The sequence below is a fragment of the Leopardus geoffroyi genome, chromosome B1, assembly GCF_018350155.1.
Source record: "Leopardus geoffroyi isolate Oge1 chromosome B1, O.geoffroyi_Oge1_pat1.0, whole genome shotgun sequence".
Classification (NCBI taxonomy): Eukaryota; Metazoa; Chordata; class Mammalia; order Carnivora; family Felidae; genus Leopardus; species Leopardus geoffroyi.
The window spans coordinates 146,444,198-146,469,477 of NC_059327.1; the positions used below are offsets into that span (position 1 = coordinate 146,444,198).

At 37.9% G+C, this 25,280-nt stretch overlaps 2 long non-coding RNA genes across 2 annotated transcripts in view; one reads left to right on the top strand and one right to left on the bottom strand.

Moving 5' to 3' along the window:
- Positions 1-1,637: 1,637 nt before the first annotated feature.
- On the bottom strand, positions 1,638-22,910 carry LOC123595881. Its single transcript, XR_006711416.1, has 4 exons — positions 22,871-22,910; positions 22,411-22,535; positions 7,873-8,019; positions 1,638-2,008 (listed from the first exon to the last, which is right to left on the bottom strand). It is a non-coding gene; the product is annotated as an uncharacterized LOC123595881 (long non-coding RNA).
- Positions 19,067-25,280, top strand: part of LOC123595882 — a 30,388-nt gene continuing 24,174 nt past the window's right edge. Inside the window, exon 1 of the long non-coding RNA XR_006711417.1 lies at positions 19,067-19,214. This is a non-coding gene — a long non-coding RNA (uncharacterized LOC123595882). The remainder of the gene's footprint in view (positions 19,215-25,280) is intronic.

Sequence of the window (25,280 nt, forward strand, 5' to 3'; positions counted from 1 at the left end):
ACACAACAGAGTTGCAAATGAGGTTCATTCAGCTCTCAGTTCAGGTTTGCACTATAATTTAACCCATATAACATCCATTGGGGGTGAGAACTTAAGAATGGCTTTCTTTATTTTACCCATTTCATTCTCCATTCATGTAGGTGAGCTTTCACTTATAGCCTCCAATGGGGGCAGGGAGGGTGGTGGCATAAGTCCATCCCCTTCATCACAGAATCTCATCTAGACACTCTTTTTAAGTTTATCTTGGGAGAGAAAGCAAGAGAGAGGGGCAGAGAGAGTGAGAGAGAAAATCCCAAGTAGGCGCTGCACTGTCAGCTTGGAGCCTGACACAGGGCTCGAACCCATGAACTGTGAGATCATAACCTGAGCCAAAATCAAGGGTTGGACACTTAACCGACTGAGCCACCCAGGCATCCTGGACTCTCCTTGAGCTATTCCCATGGTCCTTGATCCTCTTAACTACTTCTCTTTCATCCTAATCCCAACCTACTCTGTTGTGGGTGCTCCTGAAGTAGGTCTCCTTTTCTGTTCCCCAAGATTTCTGTGCTGGACAGGTCTAGAAGATGGAGGAGGGTAAAAGTGCTAGTCTGGCTGGAAAGTAGAATATAAATTTTAAAAAGATCTGACACTTTATATTATAGATGTTTATTTCCTATCAACATATCCCTTTCCTTTTATATCTTACCTTATCCTTTTATATCTTCCTTATGTCCTCTGCCCAGCACAGACAGCCTGCATTCTATCACCTAGGTGTAGAAGCTTTCAGCTTCCAGGAAATAGGGATGGGTGAAAGAAAAACTCACCTCACTATGTCAAACAAAAAATAAGGTGGCAAATGTTAGCTTGGTCAGCTTCCTGACACCAATTTACAAATTTCACATCCACTATCTTTACCCCCACTTTCTCTCCTGGTACTATAAAACACATGTCTTTTTTATTATTTATTATTATGTATCAATTGTTACTCTTTTTTTGATGATCCCTCCAGCAGGGACCTCACTGCCATGCTTAACTTAATGGTTCTCCTCCATCATCCAGCATTGCTTAATCTGTATCTTTCAGTATTCCATGTTATTCTCTCTCTCCCTCCTATCTCTCTTCTCCCATTCATACTCATTTTATTTATAAGTCATTCATACTAGCTGTCTCCACTCTCTCATTCTTCATTTCCCCCCAGTTTTCATCACTTTGATCTTTTGATTTCTGCTCTAGTTCACTAATTTGTTCTTCAGCTGTCTCTGTCCTTCAGGTGTGTCTACTCAGTTCATCTACTGAGTTTTATTTCAGTTATAGAATTTTAAATTATAACTATTCTTATAAATTTTTGCACCAGCCTATTTTGCTACAAGAATATGGTATCTTTTTTATTAAAGCTTCTAAAGATATTAATTATACTTTAAAAATCACTCTCGGGGCACCTGGGTGGCTCAGTTGGTTCAGTGTCTAACTTCAGCTCAGGTCATGATCTCATGGTTCATGAGTTCGAGCCCCACGTTGGGCTCTGTGCTGACAGCTCAGAGCCTGGAGCCTGCTTCAGATTCTATGTCTCCCTCCCTCTTTGCCCCTCCCCTGCTCATGCTCTGTCTCTCTTTCTCCCAAAAATAAACATTAAAAAAAAAAAAAGAAAGAAAAATCACTCTCAGTTTGTTGTATTTATTTTATTTCCTCAGGAGTTAGTTCTGCGTATTTGGATTTATGCTTATGTTTCAGGGTGTGATTTTTGCTTAACTATTTGGTGATTCTTGGTTGTGTTTTTGTCTTTGACTTAACTTTCTCTGCTAGCTTCTGTTATTGTAGCATCTTCCAGTAATTATGAGGAAAAGATACCAGGTCTTCTATGGAGAGTGCTCCTTGTAACTCTTGGGTATAGCTAGCCATTCAGGACATAGCTTTGCTTTGTGTGAGGGCACGGCAAGAGGACAGCTGTCTGGGAACCAGGAAGTAGGTTCTCAGCAGACACCAAATCTTCTGGCATCTCATCTGATCTTGAATTTCCCAGTCACCAGAACTGTGAGAAATAAATTTCTACTGTTTACAAGCCACCCAGTCTATGTATTCTGTTATAGCAGCTGGGGCAGATTAAGACAGCATCTGAGTTGGTATAAGTCAAGATTAGAAAACTCACCACCAGCCTTCTTCAAGTATTCAGGAATCTATTTAAAACTGTCTGAGACAAAGACATCTGAACTTTGAAACGACTGGAATTGTTGCCCAGGTTTTCAACCTTCAGTTATGCTCAGATAGCATATCAGAGACTTCTCACTAAGGGTATTCATTTCTGTGTGAAATTAGAAATAATCTTATAGGGCACCTGGGTGGTTAAGCATCTGACGTCAGCTCAGGTCATGATCGTGCAGTTCATGAGTTTGATCCCAGTGTTGGGCTCTGTGCTGATAGCTCAGAGCCTGGGAACCTGCTTGGGATTCTGTGTGTCCCTTTCTCTCTGTCCCTCCTCTGCTCACACTCTATCAAAAATAAATAAACATTAAAAAAAAAAAAAGGAAGAATCTTAAGTTTCCAAAAAAGACACTTGACTCAATTTTTTCCTGTCTTTATAATGCAATACAGTGGAAATGAATGAGGCTGATGGAGAAGATAATGTCATTGAAATATTCATGACAAAATTAATGAGAGAAAATCACATTATAAAACAATATGTGCAGAGATTCTTTAAAAGGAAAAGCTATGGGGCGCCTGGGTGGCGCAGTCGGTTAAGCGTCCGACTTCAGCCAGGTCACGATCTCGCGGTCCGGGAGTTCGAGCCCCGCGTCAGGCTCTGGGCTGATGGCTCAGAGCCTGGAGCCTGTTTCCGATTCTGTGTCTCCCTCTCTCTCTGCCCCTCCCCCGTTCATGCTCTGTCTCTCTCTGTCCCAAAAATAAATAAACGTTGAAAAAAAAAAATTTAAAAGGAAAAGCTAGGGGCACCTGGGTGGCTCAGTCGGTTAAATGTCTGACTTTTGATTTCATCTCAGATCAAGATCTCATGGTTTGTGAGATTGAGCCCTGTGTCGGTCTCTGTGCTGACAGTGCAGAGCCTACTTGGGATTCTCTCTTCTTCTCTCTCTGTCCCTCCCATGCCTATGCTCACACTGTCTCATTTAAGTAAATAAACTTGAAAAAAAAAAAAAAAAGAAAAGTTAAATGCTTATAGAAAGGATAAGCCACAAAATATAAAGTGATATTTTCAAGATGTTAAGATTTGGGGGATTTATATAGCCTTTTCTGTGAAGCTAAAATTTATTTAGTGAAATGTATTACTTTTGTCATCATAAAAAGTGTTGTTATACACACATTTTCAGAAATCTATCTATTTGGATAAATCAAAAACCTATATAATTGTTCTGGATCATTAAATAACATCCTAATTCTTTCATGCACAATTGTAGTTTTAATGAGTTGCTATAATAATTTAGGTGATTAATTAAAGATTGAGCTAAAATTATACGACTTAGGAGACTCATGATCAACTTATGGTAAAAACAAGAAAACAATGTCTAATGTTGAGCCTTTTATTCTTTAAATTTTCGTTTTTGTATCTTATAGCAATAGCAAGATAGCAATTGCAGCAGTGGGTAGGTGGGCACAGTTCTGAGAAAAATATTGCAGAAGTGGTTCTTCATTGCCAGCAGAAGCTCATTGCTCACCCTGCAGGCTGTGTCTTAGTCAGTAGCCCAACACTGCCCACTAGTGGTTTGTAGAAACAAAGCATCAATGCCAATAAAGGGCAGGTGTTTGCGTAAGTTTTCTTATACCTAGGACTTTTAAATTAGAATGAAAAGTTGTTTATGCTTATAGAGTTTTGAAATTCATAATAAACAGCCTCCTTATTTTATAGATGAGAAAACTGAGAAGTTAAATGAATAGCCTTAGATCCCACAGCTACATCGTAATAAAGATGGGAGTGGAACCTGGGACTCCATTGTCCCTAGCCAACGTAATTTTTGCCAATCTGAGCTACCTTAGCTTTAAATTAGTTGGTTGATCTCTTAGAAGTCCAAGGTATTTGTCAAACATAGTCCTGAGTTGTAGACTCAATTATGCACAGGAAGTTCATGGCTCCTCATTATTTTCAGCCATCCCTTAACTTTGCCTGGTGATTTGTGATACTTTGGATATAGATAGACCTTTGAATTTTGGGGACCTATTTATTTATTCAGGTTAATGTTACATAGATGAGATGTGCAGATGGTTAATTTAAAACATCACCCAGGGGCGCCTGGGTGGCGCAGTCGGTTAAGCGTCCGACTTCAGCCAGGTCACGATCTCGCGGTCCGTGAGTTCGAGCCCCGCGTCAGGCTCTGGGCTGATGGCTCAGAGCCTGGAGCCTGTTTCCGATTCTGTGTCTCCCTCTCTCTCTGCCCCTCCCCCGTTCATGCTCTGTCTCTCTCTGTCCCAAAAATAAATAAATGTTGAAAAAAAAAAATTTAAAAAAAAAAATAAAACATCACCCAGATATTTGGTTATTGCTGATGAGATAAAGCCAGCACAGGAAGGCTAAACTTTCTGGAAATGCACTCTTTGTCCCTGATAGCAATGGTAACTGGCAGAGTCTAATAACACTTATTGCAGACATATTTTCATTGTTAAAAGGGCATGTTGTTTGTTGAGTTAAGGCTTGTGTGGAATTATTATGGTTTCAGTTTCTTAATCTCCTTGACACCCACAAGTAGAATTGTGGCCTTTATGTTGTGCATTTTCTTGTGGAAGAGGCACAAGTGAAGAAACCACAAAGGTGTTAACAAGTGAGATGGTGATACAGCAAGTCTAACAATTTGACAGGATGTGTATATTTGCATATCTCCTCTTGATTTGGTCTTACTTCCTCCCCCGACTGCATTTAGATATGGGAGCACTTGATTAATTTTCAAGTCTGTGATTAGAGGGAAACTCAGCTGCATTTTGAACTGACTTGTAGATAGAGTTCACTGAAATGAGAGTCAGACTTATGATTAATGCCTCTAGGTGGTGCCTGTGACCTGTATTTGGATTCAGTAGCTTATCAGATACAGGAAGAATACTATAGAGGAGTGTGTGTGTGTGTGTGTGTGTGTGTGTGTGTGTGTGTGTGTGTTCCACTTTACAAGCTCTGTAGGGAAACAGTGTTAAAGACCAAAGAGTGAGCTTGGGGACCCTTTGTGGTTACTCAGTTTTTATTTTTCCAATATCCTTTGTTTTTTCCCTCCTGAGAAGGAGAATTCACGAAGTTGACATAAAGAAGGAGGTGAAACCCAAGGAAGAAATTTGGAATTTTTAAAACTTATGACTAACAGTTTATGTTTTTAGGGGTGAAAAAAATGACTCATGTATATATTGCATCTAATATTTGTCTAATAAGCATATGCTGAAGGCATTCTGTTAGCATGCTACTCTTTTTCTGTGATGTGTCTGTATAGCCAGTCTTTTTCTCTCCCTTTGTTTTAGCCCTCTCTACTGTTTGCAGCTTGGGAAGGTTGATTTGATCACTCAGGTGTTTTTTCTGAGTTGACCTCCTGTGTGATCTGGAGGTTCTGTTAGTGTTACAGTGTAACTAAGGTGTATGTCCATGTATTAGTCTAGAAAGCAGAGCTGGAAGGACCTTTAGAGATCAGCAAGGAAAGGAGTTTTCAAATTCTCCGTTTGTGTGATCAATAACATTTCAAGCACAGATTGCCTAATCATATCTTGGGTTTAGAATAATTAAATAAAACAAACAAATAAAAAGGTCGCATAAGTCTGTAATTAACAGAGCCTGGATTGAATTAACAGAGCCTCTCAACTGTTTACAGATTTCACTATCATTCTACCATATCCACTCTTTCAGTGAATTTCAGTGGATTTTCAGTGATTTCATAGACCAAAAATTTGGGAGGTCAGTTTAGGATTGGCAGTGTTTTACTTAGGACATTAAAGCCACCCCTAATATCATGTCACCACTACTTCACAAGAGAAGAGATATTTTAACACCATGTGGGTAAGAAGGATTTAATCTCAGAATTGATGACAGTCTTTCGATTTAACAATTTATGTAAAACTCTACAATGTTCATTTCACCAAGGACAAATGAGCTCCTCTTAGTTTATTGGTAATCCATGAGCAGCAGGAGAGAACTATCTAGGACAGTCTCTTCATTTTTTGGATGGAGAAACTGAGACCCAAATAAATTGACTTGTTTAAGGTCATATGTCTGCAAGTAGCAGAGAAATGAGTTTTCCTTATTGGTTCAATAGTTAGAAAATTGGATGGCCCTCTCCCCATTTTTCTCTTTTTTTTCTGCTGTTGCTGAGCGAAGGACACATACAAAAGCTAAGAAGAGGCAGTTTATGTCAGGCAGAAAATAGATCCCATAATGAAATTCTATGTCATAATGGTATTCAGTTCTACTCAATCCTATGTCATAATGGTATTTTTATTTTCTATGAAATCTAACTTGTTTCTTTTTTTCCTTTGTCGTCTATTTCCTTCTTTTCCATGTTTCCCCCCAGATTTACAGAGGTATAATTGAAAAATAGAAGTGCGTATATATAAGGTGAACAACATGATGATGTGATAAGCATATACAATGTGAAATGCTTATCACAATCAAGATAATTAACACATCCATCACCTCACATAGATACCATTTTTTGAGTGTGTCCATTTTGTTTCTGAATCCCGTTTAGAAATATATCAGTACGTATTTAAGAGAAAGGAATAATGTTTACTGAGTACTTGCTCAATTACAGGGATTTTGCTAGGTGTTTTGCATAGTTATTTCATCTTTGCCTGTCTCACAGCAACATTTGAGATCTGGATGAATAACATTAACTGCCAAAATTTCCCACACCATTGATTTTCCTCCTGTTCGGTATTTTCTTTAGAAATACAGAACAGTATCTTCTTGCCATCTGGAATTAATTGTATTATTGCCTATATATCTACACATTCTCCGTCGGTCTTCATTTTACTACAGCTGTGGTCAAAGGAGGGGCTTTTTAGAATTACCAGACAGTGCTGGTGGAGGGAAATAAATCAAGATGAGCTGCATTTGTATGCAAATTAATGAAGGGGAAGGAGAATCAAGTCTATGAATGCCATTTCCTCTTTGGGAATCATTCCCCATGTAGCAAAATGGGTGAAAGTTCCCAAGTAACCAGTCTTCACTAATATGACCACCAGGGGGTGTTCAATACTGTCAGATTCTGGTGGTTCTATCTCCAGCAAAATCACAGCACAAGTTTTCTGTAATTATGTCTTTTCTCTCTGTCCATCCTTTCTGCTTTAGAATGGGACCATGAGGCAGATGTTTTATCTTTACTATTCCTTGACTTTTGGAGCTTTAATAATATTCCATAGAAAATAAGTAGTCCTTTTATGAGATTAGACTATATATTATACATGAAATTTTGAATTTACTAGTTACCTTGACCATTGCTTCTTAGACTTACTAGTTACCTTAACCATTCTAGAACCCTCCATGAAATGATGGAGGATAAACATGCCACTAGAAGGCCCTCTGCCTCTCACCTTTAATTTTCTCATTTTATTTTATTTGGTTCCAGGCCATCCTTTACATCCACATTTAAATTCCTTTCTTATTAATAAAATATTTTCTGGCTGTTTGATTCTAGAGAACTTTCTTCTAAACTCCTACAGTTCCTAATTCTCCACATAGTCCTGTATTGTCTAACACCATTAGCTTCTGCAGTGTTTCTTTCTTTCCTCTAGAAGGTTAAGAACTCCTGGAGGAAAAGCCCTGCAAAACCTTTTCCTCAGGCCACAACAGTGTAGGAGTGAAAATGTGGTCTCAATGACCATGGCAAGACATATTTTCAGGCTTCATCCTCACCCACTGTGTGAGAACTCCAGCTCCCCCAGATGTGTCCAAACTAGCTCTACAGGTCTGCCTGAGCTTACTTCACCTGTTGGTCGCTGTCAGGAGGAGCTAGTTCTGGCTCCTCTCTCCTTCAGGGATGCTGTTGCTGGGGCCACTAGAAGCATCTAGAGTCCCTGCTGTTGCATCTGCAGTGCTAACCAGCAAGCTGGCCTTCTCTCCGGTTCCTCCTGCAGAACAAGATTTTAGTGCTTATTGACCTTTATTTACACTTTTTTTTTTTTTTTTTAATGAACAGCTATCTCTCTTTTTTTCTCCAGTTTACAAAATCCAAGGCCCTTAACAAAAAGTTTTAAATACAGAAATGTTTTTCTCTGTGTTGAGGCATTAGTGTATGTGTACGTGTGTATATGTGTGTGTGTTTACCTAAGACTTTTTGTTTTTATGAAACAGGTATATTACTGTATACTTTAAATAATTTATTTCACAAAAGCCTGTGTCCATAAAGTAAAACAGTCTTTCTATGAAACATTCAAATAACAATGGCTTGGGCACCAACCAGACACAGGAGCAAAAAATTCACGCTTTTCCCTGGGTGTTTTTTTCCAAGTATCTTGAAACTTGCCAAGGTCTCTTATACTCTTACCTCAATTCCATTCCCTAGTTGCTTACCCGCAGCTGCCTTCTGAAACTGAATACAGCCCTGAGGGCCATGGGTTGCATCCCTAAGCCCCAGGAGAATTCTGCTATGAACTCTACTGCACCCAGGCATTTCCTCAATGTGGAGGCACCACTGTCATGGTGTTCCTAATGGCCTACTGCTCCTGGTGAAAATATCTATGGATCCACACTTTGAGGTTTGAAAGAGGATACTTCTCAGCATCATGCTTCATTGAGGTGCCCACAGTAAAAATACATGCCTCAGGCTAAATAATTTTTGATTCACTTATTGATTCATTGACTCACATGTTTTTTTCTTTCATTCAAGAAAAATGTTCAATGAGCATGAACTCCATGTCAGGGACAGTGCTAAAGAGCTGAATAGACATTGCCCATCTGGTGTCCTCAGAGGACCTGGGGGTGGTGGTGGTAAGAGGCTGTGTTGGAACAGGTTCCAGCATTAGATACACACTGGTCCTGAAACCCACTTTCCTTTCAATGACTTTGGCCTTAGGTCTCAGTTTGGGTGATCCGTGGCCTAACCTTTCTTATGTGAGTTTCCTTGTGGACAACACCTTATCTTGTTGACATCTGGCTTGGGTTTGGATATCTCCATATTCTCCCACCCTAGCTCATCAGACATGTTTTTATATCTTTGACTCTCTCAAGAGTATGGCTTTGGGATTCATTTCATTTTTTACCAGGACGCCCTTTTACTTCATACACATTTATAAAAGCAAATGGTTCTATTCTACCAAAAAGACCTGGGCTCTAAATTCAGTTGCTGTGTTGAGAGAGACATAATTCTTTTAATCTACAGAATCTGAGCCCTGATTCAGATGTAATATCTTGTAATAACTGTGTATATAATTTTGAATTCTTTTTCTCCTCCTCTTCTTCCTCCTAACTTAACTTTATATATAATAAATGCTAGCAGATACTATTAAAGATTCTTGAAAACATATTTTAAAACCTGCGTAATCACCCATTGTGTGAATGTCCCATAAATGATTTCACCATATGATTGGGGAGTTTGTGTTTTGTTTGTAAATTTTTGCTGTTATATAAAAAATCTTGTGATGAGAAACTTCAGATATAAATCTCAGTCCACACGTATTTCTTTAGGAATAACTTCTAAGAGTAGAGTTACTTATTAAACAGGAAACTTTTTTCCATAATTTTTCACCAATTTTTCTTTCTGCCAGCAATGTATGAGAACTATCCCACTGCATCTTTATTAACTTTTAGCATGTATTATTTTGTCATTTTGATAGAGGCATTGTTTTAATTTATATTTTTTGGTTACCACTAAGAATGTACATTTTAATATGTTTGTTGGCTTTTATATTTCTGTTAGTTTTTAATGCTTTTCGTGATGATTTATGAGCTTGCTTTATATGGTAAAAATACAATGGCCCTTTGTCATAGTTGTGCCAAGAGTTCTTTCTCCATTATGTTGCCTTTTCATTTTGGTTATAGCATTTTTGATATGTATAAACTTAAAATTTTTATATGTCCAAATTTTTTCATATTTTTTGTGCTTTCCTGACAAGTATAATTTACATCCAAATATCAGCAAAATATTCACATATTTTTTTATTTAATTGTTTTATTTTAAAGCCATTTTAAAAACGTGAAGTTTACTAGATTTTATAGAATAACCTCTTTTTCCTCAAAGATTGATCTAGTGTACCTTACATTCTTTGTTGAATAATTAATTTTCCCTCTTGTTATGATGTTGACTTTATGATATGTTCTTTTATGAACGATGGTTATTCTGAGTTTGTCAGTTTTGTTTTAGTAATCTGCCTGTCTCCCAGTACAACATTGACTTAATTACTATGATTTTGTTTTTAAGTTTATTTATTTATTTAGAGAGAGATAGAAACAGCATGAGTGGGGAGAGGCAGAGAGAGAGAGAGAGAGAGAGAGAATCCTAAGCAGACTTCACACTGCCAGCCCAGAGCCTGATGTGGGGCTCAAACTCACCAAACCATGAGATCATGACCTGAGCCGAAACCAAGAGTCGGACGCTTAACTGACTGAGCCACCCAGGTGCTCCAGTATGATTTTACAATAAATGCTAATATTTGGTAAAGCAAGACTCCTTTATTATTGCATTAAGAAGTTACTCTGCACTCTTGTCTATTTATAGTTCTAGGCCAAATTTAGAATAATTTTATCCAGTTGGGATTTCTCATTATTCCATTCAAAAAGTGTTTATGGAGTCCTTCACCGTGCCAGGCATTCCTTATTCTAGGTGCTGGGGAATGGAATGCACTTGTGTCCAAGATAGACAATCACTGCTGTCGTGGGGTTCATGATCTCTCAGAGGAGACAGACGGTAGACAAATAAGGAATGGCTGTATGGCGCAGTATCAGGTGGCATTGGTGTGACAAACAAAAAAGCAGGGCAACAGCAGAGGATGATGGAGATGGTGTTAGAGAATGTTGTTTAAGAATATTTCTATGAGGAGGCCATGAGAGAGTGAGTGGAAAAGAGTAGTCACAGGCAGAGGGATCATGGGTTCCTGGTGCCAGAGGAGCGGGAGGAAGGCTTGTGTGATCCGAAGGAGTGAGGGATTATAGGGATGAGGTCAGGAATGGAGTCAAGGGCCAGATCATGTGCAGCCCTGTAGGGCCTGAAGAATACTTTGGGGTTTTGGCCAAGTGTTTTGATTAAGATTATGAAACATTTATAACTTACTTTGGGAAAGAGTTGATATATTTTCAGAATTCCATTTTTCCTTTGAAGAAAGTAGTCTCTTACCATGTTTTCGTTTCCTTTTATCCCTCCACCTCCTTCTACTTTACACTTTATAGTAAAAATATGTCATTTTGTTTATGTAGGTTCCTCACATGTTTTTAGGTCATTTCTAGATATTTTATATATGCTTCATGGTACTGTCAGTGGAATATGTATTCTATTGTATTTTCTTTCTTTTTTTTTTTTTCAACGTTTATTTATTTTTGGGACAGAGAGAGACAGAGCATGAACGGGGGAGGGGCAGAGAGAGAGAGGGAGACACAGAATCAGAAACAGGCTCCAGGCTCTGAGCCATCAGCCCAGAGCCTGACGCGGGGCTCGAACTCACGGACCGCAAGATCGTGACCTGGCTGAAGTCGGACGCTTAACCGACTGCGCCACCCAGGCGCCCCTCTATTGTATTTTCTAACATACTTTCTGGTATACAAGAAAATGTGGATATACATTGTATATCTTACACTTGAGTACTAAATTTGAAATTTTCGATTAATTCTTTACCAGTTTTGTGTAAACAGTTTTAATTTCATCTTCCATCATAATGACAGTATGTCCTCTCCATTTACATAGCTCTACCAGATCAAGAGTGATATTGGATAGATATCTTTGCCTATTTATTATTTATGTAAATGACTCTAGATTTATTTTTAATATAAGGTTATTATTTTAGAATATTTATTTGCACATTAAACAATTTCCTTCTAGTTCTAGCTCTTAAAAGTTACTTTTTTCCCCGTAAGAATGATTTACTGACTTTCAGATTCCTTGTTAGCATCTTTTGATGATTGTATGGCTTTTGTTCTTTGACTTGTAGATTTAAGGAAAGATTTCTAGAAAAAAAAAGATTTGTAGATTTCCTAATATTAAACAATTATTGGACTTTTTTTTTTTTTCAACGTTTATTTATTTTTGGGACAGAGAGAGACAGAGCATGAATGGGGGAGGGGCAGAGAGAGAGGGAGACACAGAATCGGAAACAGGCTCCAGGCTCTGAGCCATCAGCCCAGAGCCTGACGCGGGGCTCGAGCTCACTGACCGTGAGATCGTGACCTGGCTGAAGTCGGACGCTTAACCGACTGCACCACCCAGGCACCCCAATTATTGGACTCTTTAAATCAATGCTGTTCAGGGGCTCCTGGGTGGCTCATTCGGCTAAGCATCTGACTTCGACTCAGGTCATGATCCCACAGTCCATGAGTTCAAGCCCCGTGTCGAACTCCGTGCTGACAGCTCGGAACCCGGAGCCTGCTTCAGATTCTGTGTCTCTCTCTCTCTGACCCTCCCCTGTTCATGCTCTTTCTTTGTCTCAAAAATAAATAAACGTTAAAAAAAATTTAAATCAATGCCATTCAATTATGGTAGATGTTTGCTCTAGTCTACTGATAAATTTACTTTGTTCTTATTTTATTTGGTCCTTGTCAAATTCACATAAGTAAGACCAATTTATAACTTTTGTATTTTGGACTCACTTTGGTCACCTTTGCTATTTTGGTTATGAAATTAACTGGATCACCTACCAGTAAAAATGTCTGGTCCTAAAGTCTTTTACTGCATATAATTAGATGATAACCTTCAATTTCTTCAAAGCTTATCGATCTTCTCTTGTTTGATATTTTTCAAGTCAGTTTTGATTCCATATATTTTCCCTCTCAACCTTTTATTTCATTGAGATTTGGGGATTTGTCAGCACAGACTTAGTAATTACTTAATTTCAGGAAAATCTCTTTTCATCGTAAGGCCCTTCTTGTCCCCGTAATTTAGATTTGAGACCATAGAGGCAGGACTGGGGTGATATGAGAGACTGACATTGGGCTCCACTCATTTGTCCTTATCTCATTATCTATGAACAAATATATTCAGATGGAAGCAAAGGGAGGCAGAAGGAGATGTTTAATTATTGAACATGGATTTCAAAAAGATGCATATTCTGAATACTTTAACAACACAAGGGCTGGTACATGATGTAGACTGGTGTAGATTGATACAGAGGGTTTTGTTGGCAGACCACCTAGGTTTATTTATTTATTTATTTTTTTTTTTCAACGTTTATTTATTTTTGGGACAGAGAGAGACAGAGTATGAACGGGGGAGGGGCAGAGAGAGAGGGAGACACAGAATCGGAAACAGGCTCCAGGCTCTGAGCCATCAGCCCAGAGCCTGACGCGGGGCTCGAACTCACGGACCGCGAGATCGTGACCTGGCTGAAGTCGGACGCTTAACCGACTGCGCCACCCAGGCGCCCCTAGACCACCTAGGTTTAAAACCAGACTCCATCACTGACTAACTGTTTGACCTTGGGAAAATTGCTGTGCTTCCCTGTGCTCTAGGTTTTTCATTTGTGAAATGAAGATTAATTCATTTGCTGATTCAACAAATATTATATTTATTGAGAGCCTCCTATGTGTTAGGCACTGCTTTAAGATCTGCAAGTGCCTCAGTAAAAAAAGTACTTGATCTTTGAGTGTATCCTACTTGGAGTTCTTGAGCCTCTTAGATATACAGATTAATTTCCCCCCTTCATTGAGATATAACTGGCACATAACGTTGTGTAACTCTAAGATGTATAATGTGCTGATTTGATGTACTTACATATTGCAATATGATTATCATCACAGTGTTAGCTAACACCCCATCATTTCACATAATTGCCATTTCTTTTTTGTGGTGAGAATATTTAAGATTTACTGTTTTAGCAACTTTGAAGTGTATATCATAGGATTGTTATTGATTAATCACAGTGCTGTACATTAGATCCCCAGAATGTATTCATTTTCTAACTAGAAGTTTGTACCCTTTGATGAGCACCTCCCCATTTTCCCTGTCTCCCAGCCTGTTAACTACCATTCTGCTCTCTGTCTCTATAAGCTCAGCTTTTATAGATTCCACTTATATCATATAATATTTTTCTTTCTGTGTCTGACTTATTTCACTTAGCTAATGTCCTCAGGGACCATCCATGTTGTTATAAATGGAAGGATTTCCTTCTTTCTCATGGCTGACTAATATTTTATTATGTAGAAATATAATATTTATATGTACATATTTATGTGTATGTAAATATATATATTTAATACATCTACTTTATCCATTCATCGATCAGTGTTCATTTAGGTTGTTTCTATATCTTGGCTATTGTAAATAATGCTGATATGAACATGGAAGTGCCCATACAACTTCAAGATCCTATTTTCATATCCTTTGGATGTGTACCCAGAAGTGGGATTGCTGGATCATATGGTAGTTCTATTTTTAATTTTTGAGGAACCTCCACACTGTTTTCCATAGTGATTGTACCAATTTACATTCCCACCAGCAGTACACAAGGATTTTCTTTTCTTCATATCCTCACCAACAGTTGTTACCTCTAATTCTCAAGGATAGCTATTCATTCTAACAGGAATGAGGTGATCTCTTACTGTGTTTTTTAATTTTTTTTTAATTTTTATTTATTTTTTATTTTGGGAGAGAGAGAGAAAGGGTCCACAGATCATGGCTTGAGCCAAAATCAAGAGTTGGACACTCAACCAACGGAGCCACCTGGGCACCCCTCAACCTTTTTTTTAAAATCAAATTTGAAGTTATTGGTCACTATTTCTTCACATTTTTTTTCTGCCCCTTCCTCTCTGTTCTTTCCTCTGTGACTCCTATTGTACATACTTTGGTAGCTTGTAGTTTCCCACAGCTGCCAGAAGCTCTGTTCATTTTCTTCATTCATTTTCCTTTCTGTATAATCTCAATTGACCTGTTTCCACGTTTTCTGATTCTTCTACCAGTTCTGCCATGAAAAAGTAGTTGGGAGTAACTTTGGGGTGGGCACTTCTTTATAACACATATGGAAGTCCTCTTAAATGACATTTGAGTTGAGACTAGGTCATAATAAAATCTGGTTTCCAAAGGTGATGGGTTATTCTCCAACTGAATTGCAGACTCTGCCTCCATGGGTTGGAGAAGGGGGGTTGATCTTCCCTGGGCATCTCCACACACCAATGCACTTGATGGGAATTTCTGTGTTCCTACTTTAGCTCTCCAGATATGCTATACAGACAAGTGTTCTAGTTCTAAGAACTTTATTTTTTAATAACTCGTTGCCAATTGTTCTAAAACCCCTTCCATTTGCAAAGGAACTTTTATGATTTAGGCAGACATGAATTTTTCATAGAGAAGTAGGAGGACTTAATTATAGTTTCAACACACATTGGCATGCTTGGAAGTATCCAAAAGGAAGTCAAAGAATTTTGAGAATTTAAGCCAAGATACTTATTTCATCTTAATAATGTTGTGGCTTGATGTTATTTTACCAGTAAATATTCCCATAAGTATCAGATAATTGGGCTTTATTCTATGGCCTGAAGGCCAATATTCTTGGTGCAACCAACTGAAAGACTGAATTCCAAAAATGGAATTTCTCCATGGAAAATATGTTGTTTCCAGCCCTTGGTATTCACACCTAAGGCGTGTTGGCAGCTGTTCTTTGGCCAGCGGAAGCAGGCATGGTGGTACATAAAGGCAGTTTCTATGGAAACCTGAACCCAAATGATACTGGGGCTGTGAAGATCAAAGGCAACACCCTGAATTGTTTGGAGAGCCCAATGAAGGTTTCAGAACTTTATCGTTCTCCACAGAAAACACTACAGCCAAGAATTTGAAATGCTTTCTTCTCCAGGTGCATTAGAACTATGTGTATAAAATAGAAATTTGTAGTTTGCTCATGAATTTATCTGTTCTAATTATTTTACCAGCTATTTTACAACATCCTTCTCTGCCATAAAGAGAATTGTCATCTTCCATTAATGCTGTGATGAATACGGAAGTGTCGATACCACTTCAAGATCCTATTTTCATTTCCTTTGGATGTATACCCAGAAGTGGGATTGCTGGATCATATGGTAGTTCTATTTTTAATTTTCTGAGGAACCTCCACACTGTTTTCCGTAGTGATTGTACCAATTTACATTCCCACCAGCAGTACACAAGGATTTTCTTTTTTTCACATCCTCACCAACAGTTGTTACCTCTTATTTTCTCGAGCATAGCCATTCTAACAGGAATGAGATGATTTTTTTACTGTGGTTTTAAAAATTTTTTATTTTAATAAATAAATAAAGCAATAAGACACACAAAATATGCTGAGCCTATAAATTTGGTGGCAGAGATTGATTTATTTTCATAAACCATGGATAATCTATTCAGTGTGTTATTTTTCCCCACACACTCTTCTTCCTATATACAAACACCCATGTTGCCAGATGCACACACAGCTAAACCACAGTTCTACCTGTAAAGAACATTTTGACCTACAGTAGTATTTTCTCACATTAAGTGTCATCCTTACACTGATTCTTTGTTTAGTATTTCGATACAAATCCCATTATTACAACCTGAGCAGAAATTAAAGTGGAAGAAAATATATTCCCATGAACGTGTCTTCCCAAGAGTGCATTTTGTTTTTATTTTGTGGAGCTTGATTTGGACTTGTTTCTTCTGACAAGCTCCCATTTTATTAAAGTCCTGGTGAATGACAAAGGAGCATTTTCTTCCTGACTAGTGCAGATTGTCAAGATAAAATCTCTGAACATACTACATTTGTCTGTGGGGATTTGCATCCTTGGTTTCAAGGGACATTTTAGAGTCAAGTGTATATGTTAAGGTTAGTTGAAGTAATCAAAAGCATCATATTCACCGTGAAGTAATGAAATAAAGACTGGATATGTTTATGCCAAGATTTATGATTAATTTGTGCACATGAAATATGGAGGGAGGGAATGGTATAATTTGAAGAAGCTCTCTATGAAATACTTATTAAACCTTACAAGGCCTTTACTTCTCATAGACATCCAGAACCAAGTAATCAAGCTACCTAGACTGTATTTATTAGAGTCTAGTTTTCTTAACATTCCTGAAGGGAGAAGTTGCTTTTTCCCACCTTACAGGAGCACTCCATCTCTGCTTCTCCTCTCTGAGACACAGAGTACCAGCCACATTTCCGGGCTGGTTCTACATATTTTCTTTACTTTTCACTCCTGCTTTCATCCCTCACCTATGAGGGGCACACTTGCCAGAATCTCCCCTCATCATACCTCTACTTTTTCCTTTCCCCACCACAAACAAAGGACTTTTGACTCAGAATTGTGATAAACCTCAATCTGGAATTTTCACTTTTCTTCTTGCAAAGCATTATGTTTTAATAGTGAGCTATAATATAACTAAGGTTTAAATCAAACTGGCAAATTGGCTGTTTGCCATTTAATACACAGAATCATAGGATGAAAAGATATAGAGGGAACTTGGAGAATATTTATCAGTATTTTGCCATCATTTTTCACTAGAGGACTTCTGCAGAGGAAAAAGAGCCAATTCAGCAGATGTCTGGAGGCACAGAGAAAGTTCCAGTCAGAATGAATATAATATATAATGTCTTTGAAGTTCACTATTTTAGCTTTAAAATTTTCTGCAACTTTGAAGTTGATACTAAATTATACCTTTACTTGTTTTCTAATAAAAGTAGTTCTAGAATTACTTACCATTAAGTATAGTGGTCCCTGTTTTTCCTTCACCTTTGTGTAGTATCTAGCACGTATCTTTATACCTTGAGGAGATTGTAAACCCCAATACAAAAAATACAGACTGGACAATTATATCCTATGGTAGGTGAGTAAACTGAGACCTAGAAATGTAGAAATTTGCTTAAGATCACCATGGTAGAATCAACATGAGAATTCAAGTCTAATGGCTTTCAGCCCAGTGAGCTTCTCATCAAACTCAGACATATGTTTCAACGTGATATCTTTTCCACATGTGTTCCTGGAAACTAAGGTTTCTGTAAGTCAGGAACATCTTTGGAACCTGACTGACCTCACTTAACCTGGTTTTCATGCCGTATAAGGATACCTGAAAAACCACTGTAAGAGTAATTGTGTGTCTATATATGCCTCTTTCAGTAGCTTTGCTCACAAGGGGAGACGTGAGGGTGTGTGTGTGTGTGTGTGTGTGTGACAGCAGGTGAAGTAGGGAAATGGTGAGTGGTGGTGGTGGTGGGTAGCATTCAACAGATTATTTTTTTCCCCATTTTCTGAAACCACTACTTTTTCCTGAAACCCATTAGTCTGGTTTTGGCTTTAAGCTGCTGAAGGAAAGCATTATTCAGGGAGTACTGCAGGGGCTGATTCTTGTGGAACTCATGAGAGTTAGGTTTGGCTGATGTCAAAATTTTCATCAGATTTTGAATTTTCAGAGACATTTTGTACTCTGCTTATGAGATTGATATAAATACTTTTGTTCTCTGTCTCCCAGATAAAAGCATGGATAAAAAGAAGAATTTCATTTTTTCCACATGGAAGATACAAAATATATTTGAGTGATTGGATGGATGGATCTTTGTGGATAATCATTAATCAAATTTACATAACCATTTTCATGAATAAGGGAAAATTTGCTATTCTAAGCTAAGTTGACAAAAAGAGATAATACTATGTCCCTTAAAAAATATAATACAAGTGAAATGTACACACTCTAACCAACCAGGTAGAAATAAGGAAAAATCCTTATTGCTTCCTTTCATAGGTGAGATTAGAGAATTCTGACTTTTCTCTTTGGTCAGGTGAACTATTCATAGGTATTATGTGAATGCCTTTATCAAATAATCCTGGACTTCTCAGGATACCTACTTCAGTGCCAGCCACTCAGATAGAAGTTGGGAATATAAAAATAGCTAAGGTCAGTTGTGCCTCAAGTTTCTTACAGTCCATTGGAAAGACAAGTACATGAATAACTAACCATAGTATAACACAACAAAGTTTTATGCTGGTGGTACAAATGAGAAGAGAGATTCTGTTAATTGTTGTTACTGCAGGGGGCTACAGAGGGTTTCACTGAGAAGATAAGTTGTAATGCAAGGATGTATTAACTTGGAAGTGGAAAAGTGGAAGGAGAAAAGCGATGGCAAGGCGATGGTTGGAAATGGGAGAGTGCCATGATCTGTTGAGGAAATGGCAAAGAAAAAAGGTAAGTGCAGGTTCGACCAAGAAGGGCACTTATGGCATGCCAGCATGAACCTGGGAGCTAGCCAAGGTTTTAAACCGAGAAATCATTGATTGGGTTTGGGCTCTTTAAAAAGATATCTCTGACAAGAGCTTGTAGAATCAATTGGGTGGTGGGTGGTGTGAGAAGATTAGAGAGAGGGGGACCAGTGTTATCTAATTCTGTAACCTTTTTTTTTTTTCATTCAAACTCAAAAGTTGCTAAAAATAAAAGAAGGTTTTAGAAAAGCTGATTTTATCTCTGATAGGTGAGATGACAATAAATAGAGATAAAATGAAGTTGCATGCAATGAGAAGGGGAAGTGCAGGTGCAGGAATTGTGTGAGGAAAGACTAAAAATCTCTTTAAAACAAGACATTCAGAAACAGTGATTTGTCCAAGGTTGTAGGGATGTTTGGAAGCCATCACAAAATGATCCTTTAGCCAGCTAGAGAAGAGTGAGAGAGCAGTGAGAAGACATATCCGTATTGTGTATTTATTCCATATGATGTAATGTTAAATGAAAAAAGATATAAAATTTTTTTAAGTAAACATACTCTCTGCCCTCACATAATCATAGCCTCCCACAGTACCAGCATCCCACATTAGAGTGGTACATTTCTTGTAGTTGACGAACCTACACTGACGCGTTATTTTCCCTCAAAGCTTTGTAGTCCACATTAGGGTTCCCTCTTGGTGTTGCACATTCTGTGGATTTTGACAAATGTACAATGACATGTACCTACTATTATAGTTTATTACAGAATAGTTTCACTGCCCTAAAAATCTTTTGTGCTTTTTAACACTTTTATATAATAATCATAACATTTTAAAGACATATATGATATATATGTACGAAAGATTGGAACTAAATTGAGCAGCATGTTTTAAGAGTGCTGATTCAGATTTCCTGCTCACTTATAGATTCATATTTCTTGCTTGGCCACAGGACATACTAATGTCCTTTCCTACGATCTGGCCATTTACTAGATCACTCTAGGCCCATTGGGCATGTTTTATCATTAGGCCTAAATAACAGCGAAACAGGATTACTTGTGACAGGAGACAGTTCCAGTTTTTCATGAATGTTTACAATTCATTAAAATATGTGGGGGAAGAGGCTTCATTTAATCCAAGAGCAGTGAAATAAACATGTTAAGAACATCTAAATAATTTCAACATATTCATTTTGGTGTTGGGGGAGGGCAGTCATTTAGAGTCCCAGACTCTGATATCTCCCATACTCTCAGACCCTATAGCAGCAGTGTGAAGGTGTTAAAATCCAGCACACCTGTTCTCTGCAAAGCAGTTATGGTAGTGATAGGGTGGTATTGGGGCATGGGTTGTATATGTGAAGAATCAGGTTCTGTGACTTTAAAAAAGTACAGTTACCTACATGGCAGGGAAAAAAATTGAAACATTTAAAGAGAAAAAATGGTGCAGGGAAAAAACATTCTAGGAAAAAACACCTAATAATCTAAATAAACTAGATGACTCTCATCATCTTTTGTTCCTTTTAATTCTGGGAGTATCCTGGTTGGAGCAAATGAATAAAAATAAGAAATAAAATATTGTTCAGTTATGAATGGGACAAAAAGGGATTTCCATAGTATTCTTTAAATGGCAACGATAACTTTTTCTGAAGATAGATGTAGATACTTGTAAGGTTACAGCTGAGATAGATCATGTTCAGGGATAGTTTTGGAAAATAAAAAGATGATATTTTAAATAAATACAAAATTGGAAGATTAAAAAAGGAAATGATTGGTTGTGTTTTGCTGCAAGAAAGAATAATTCTAAGAATGCTTTTTCTTTTGTCTATCTACCATCTACTTCCTATGAATTAAATATATGAATGTCTTCTTCAGAACATTGGAATGCCACCTTTTAGAATAATTTCCATTTTTTGGTAAAGGTGTTTAAATAAAGACATGTTTGGGCTATGCTTGAGAAGGCAGGAAAAATTTGGCTGTATTGAAATTTATATCCAGCTATAAATCCAGTATCTTTACCTCTTGATTTTTAAAGGCAGTGGTGAAAGGGAGCACAGCATGTGGTGAATTATGAATGAAGACATGAAAGGATTTCTTGGTCTGATGTGAAGCCAGTTCCTCCCCCACCACACTCTGTTTCTGGAGTTGTCTTGAGTCCATTATAAATATGACTCTAGTGAACCATACAAATATCTCCTTTGGAGTGTTATGCACAGTGTTAACATGTAGTCTATCCCTGAGATGCTTTTGTGCAAATAAGAAGTGCTACTTAATAAAAATCAGTGTGTGCAAGGGTACAAACTAAATATCAAACCTTCAAAGCGTCTTCATGAAAGAGATTACCAATTCTGACTCTAATTCATTATTTATATAGCAAAAGCATGTGGGAGTATGTGTGAGCAGCAGTAGAGAAGTGGGGAGAATCTTCCTGTTCACATCAAAGGTGTTAGGATACCAGGGACTGTTATCAGGATTCCTTTTTGAAAAGGAGTCTCCAAGACTTTGGGGGAAAGCTAGCTAACTAACTCTCCAACTAACTAACAGCAGTGAAGGGATTCGCTGAACTGGACAATTGTGCTGTGAGTAACCTCCTAAATATATGTTATACTTAACAAAGTTTACATTAAAAAATAGTGGTGAGTGCTTTGGGATTAACAGGCACCTAGGCCACTTGGATTAAGGCACTTAATTGAGAAAGACAATTATTGACTGCTAGTGTCTGGTGAAAATAGGTAGGCAACTCAGGTGGAGATAGCTGACAACTGGTCCTAAAGCTTGGGATCTGGTTTGCTACTGGGGAGAAATAGTTTTGAGAACATCACTTATAAATATTCTCCAACACTGCTCTGTGTGAATGTGTCCCACATAACACCAGGAAGGGGACTGTAAACACTGAAATAGCAATTGGCTCTTTAGTTGCCAAACAAATACTTTTACGTGTGGGAATGGTTCCTTGTGTGCTGGAAAGAGAAATTTATCAAAGGTGAGATATCAGAATTAGTTAAAAAGTGGGCCAGCAATAGTAGAAGCATGGCTGCCAGGAGAAGAGAATGGAAGTGACGGCAGCAAACACAGAGGATATAATCCGAGGAGAAAATGATCCCTGCAGGACTCAGTGAGACAGAGAAGCTTTCAGGATTTGAAAGAATAATTCAGAGCTCAATATTCAAATGCCACTAGGATTCTTACCTACACACTTGATTGTCCCTGTAACTTCCTCCTCCTCATAATAGCCCTTCTCCTACAAGTGACCTGGGAAAACAGGGATTATATTCCAGTTGCCATTTTGATTGTCATCAAATCTTGGTTGTTTCCTGATTGGAATGATTTCAGAAAATAAGGTTTATATTTTAAATTAAAATAGCCAGAGTGGGTGGGGTGGACTTTATTTAAAATATGTACATGTTTAATAAATATATTTATAATTTAATGTATTTATTTAGGGTATTGTGCTAAGTGTTGAGTGGAGTACCAAGAAGTTAAGACCCAGTCTTCTCTCACAAGAAATCTAGTGAAAGAACTGATAAGTAGTCATCTGTTTCCAGATTTTCACATCTAGCATTGGGTGGTGGTTCGTGTGGTAAATTATTCAAGATAGGCTAACTGGTGTAAAAACAAAACAAAACAATTCCCAGATTGAGCTACTTACATGTCATATTTTATTGCAGGTCAGTGGAGGTGAAAGGATCATTTACACTCTTTCTATTCCATGCCTCTTACATCACAAAGGGCCTTGGAGTCTTCTATGGGATCCTCTGCATCTGAGCTTCCGTTAGGGTCAGGCCTGGAAGATTTTTATACAGTCTAAGCCTGAATGTCACTTCACTTCATTCTAATGGCCTCACGACCCACTGATGACAAGGAGGTCTGAGAAATGCCGTCTTTCTGCATTCCCAGAGGGAAACAAAGTGGGTCTAGATGGCATACAACATAGTCTTGTGCCATCAGAAGGGATCTCTCAGGCTTATTTTTTCTAATTTCTGAGAGCTTGAATTGGATTTTCTCTTCAGCCATTAAATTTCCCACCTTTTAATAGGAAATAGAAGCAGGGAAGACAACACTTATCAAATATCTACTGTACATATACATGAAATCAATTAGCCCTTAACCAATCTACTGAGATGGGTATGGTTCTGGGTTACATATGTAGTTGCTGAGGCTGGGAGAGGGTAGGCAGCTTGTTCAAGGACACTAGCTAGAGATCAGTGGAAGAAGTGTTTAGATCTGCATGTCTGTTTCCAAGGCATTTATTCTTCTATTATCTCTGAAGTAGGAAGTTTAGCTAAGGAACAAATACTTGTTGAATTAATTAAAAAGATAAAAGAATTAAGTTATGAAAAAAGGCAAAAGTAAGCAATGAAGAAATTGTAAGAAACATTTATGGGGTTTAATAATTTTTTTTTAAGTAAATGTACGCTTAGAATTATAAGAAAAAGGTGCTCAGCACTTAGCTGTTGTCCCACCCTTCAACTAAACCTAGGGAGCAGTGACTGGTTCGTTCGTCCTTCCTTTCTTTCGTTCTTTCGTTCTTTCTTTCTTTCTTTCTTTCCTTCTTTATTTCTTTTCTTTTCTTTTTTTTACCATTCATTCAGCAACTATTTAATGGGAGCTTAGCATGTATGCATCATGAGGATCAGGGATGAAGAAGACAAACATAATTCTTTCTTTCACAAAGCAAGCATACACACACATAAGCCTTAAACACCACTCTCATGTAGCTTTTGTTGGGTTTGGGCAGCCCTTTCTCTTTAGGTGCTGCACTTGAAATCTGCTGATCAATATCTTTGTTCTTTCAAATCAGAGGGGAGATGTCCTTCTTAGAAAGTAGTGTTTTGAGAATTCTCTCTGTGGGGAAGCACAGTAATAAGAGACTTGTTCTGTATTCCTGAATGCTTCCAAACAGCAGTCTGCTTTTCTAGAAATTGTTGGATGGCTTCTCCCAGGCACAGGGGGGAGCTCAACATTTAAGAATCCTACCCCAAAGCGTCTTTGGAATGGAGTGGTTAAATTGGTTCTTGAAGGTTGAAATGTATCTTTTCAGCTCTGCAAAATCAGCTTCCTTCATGCTTGTATTCTTCCTTTTCAACCAAATGCTGTGATTTTGTACTTGCCAAATTGATCTGTGGCAGAAAGGAGACTCCCAGAAGCTGGAGATAAAGAGGAGGAAATGTCAGGTGCTAGCCAGATTTTTTTCATTAACTCTGCAGCCGGGGAGTCCCTGAGTAAAAACCATACAAGTTAAACTCAGCATTATAGAAGAATTGTCATTATTTGTTTTAAAGCTAAGATTCTAATTATAATTTTAATACATATTAACATACTAAAATAATCTATAGTACAATTAATTTTTAAATCAGGTTATATTTAATGTGTTCAGTAGCTGATGTAGATGATCCTTCTAGATACAGACTCTCTTCCTGAAGTTTTCTAAAATGTCAGTTTGGAAAAGCACTTTCTTGTATTGAAATATTAATCAGATATATTTAAGTTCTCTGTCACTTTCAAAAATTATTAAATCCCAGCAGTGTTTCTTGAATTTTTCCCAGAAATACTCACTTTGTCTTGTTGTATCGTTAAATTATTGTTTCTTTTTCAATCATTCAACAAATAATCATTCAGCATCTCCTGTGTAGCAGTTCTGTACTAGGTGCTTTGGAACCATCTATGAGCCAACTGGTAAAAGTCCTTGCCCTTTATCTGAGTTCTAGCAGAAGGAGATAGACAATAAACAATAAGTGTATTAGGTAGATGATGTTGTTCACTTATTTGGGCATAAGCCTCCTTCAATGAAAAGGTGACTTTAGAACTAAGACTTGAAGGAGATGAGGAAGTATCCCAGAGGAAACCTTGAGGGAGAGACTTCCAGACAGCAAGAGCACTCATTGCAAAGGTCCTGAGGCAGGAGTATGCTTGGCATACTTGAGGAACAGTGAGGAGTTGAGTGCCCAGAGCAGAGAGAGCCAGGGGAGAGGAGTTCAGAGTGGTACTGTGGGCCAGATGGAGGGTGGGGTGGGTGTAGGCTATTGTAAAGACCTGGGCTTTTGTGCTGAAGGGGATGA